This window comes from Nomia melanderi, unplaced genomic scaffold (assembly GCF_051020985.1).
Source record: "Nomia melanderi isolate GNS246 unplaced genomic scaffold, iyNomMela1 scaffold0014, whole genome shotgun sequence".
Taxonomy (NCBI): Eukaryota; Metazoa; Arthropoda; class Insecta; order Hymenoptera; family Halictidae; genus Nomia; species Nomia melanderi.
The window spans coordinates 635076-636030 of NW_027475130.1; positions in this window are offsets into that span (position 1 = coordinate 635076).

Below are 955 nucleotides of genomic sequence, written 5' to 3' on the forward strand. Positions count from 1 at the left end.
GAAAACCAACGACACATGGTGCCGGACTGTCAGGGTCAGGGAAAAACCCAATATATATCTGGTGATATCTTGGGTGCTATTAGAGATAGCGCAATAAACCAAGGTGCATTGTCTTCAGGAGGCCCTGGCGCATGAATCTGTGCAGCGGGAACGACCTCGGACTACCAGGGGCCGAGAAGACCACCGTCTCATGGGGTCGGACACTCAGGGTCAGGGAAAAATCCAATATATATCTGGTGATATCTCGGGTGCTATTAGAGATAGCGCAATAAATCAAAGAGGATTGTCTGTAGGCGTCACTGGCGAATGAATCTGTGCTGCAGGAATGACCTCGGTCCACCAGGGGCCGAGGAAATTGTAGATATTCGGAATCCGTCACCCGAGGTCATGTAATAATCTGTCATATATCTGGTGAAATCTCGGGTGCTATTAGAGATTGCGCAATAAACCAAAGTGAATTATCTGCAGAAGGCCCTGGCGCATGAATATGTGGAGCGGGAACGGCCTCGGACCACCAGGGGCCGAGAAAACCACAGTCTCATGGGGCCGGACTCTCAGGGTCAGGGGAAAATCCAATATATATCTGGTGATATCTCGGGTGCTATTAGAGATAGCGCAATAAACCAAAGTGGATTATCTGCAGCGGGCCCTGGCGCACGAACCTGTGCAGCGGGATCGACCTCGGACCACCAGGGGCCGAGAAAACCACCGTCTCATGGGGTCGGACTGTCAGGGTCAGGGAAAAATCCACTATATATCTGGTGATAAATCGGGTGCTATTAGAGATAGCGCAATAAATTAAAGAGCATTGTCTGTAGGAGGCCCTGGCGCATGAATCTGTGCAGCAGGAACGATCTCGGAGCACCAGGGGCCGAGAAAACCACCGTCTCATGGGGCCGGACACTCAGGGTCAGGGGAAAATCCAATATATATCTAGTGATATCTCGGGTGCTAT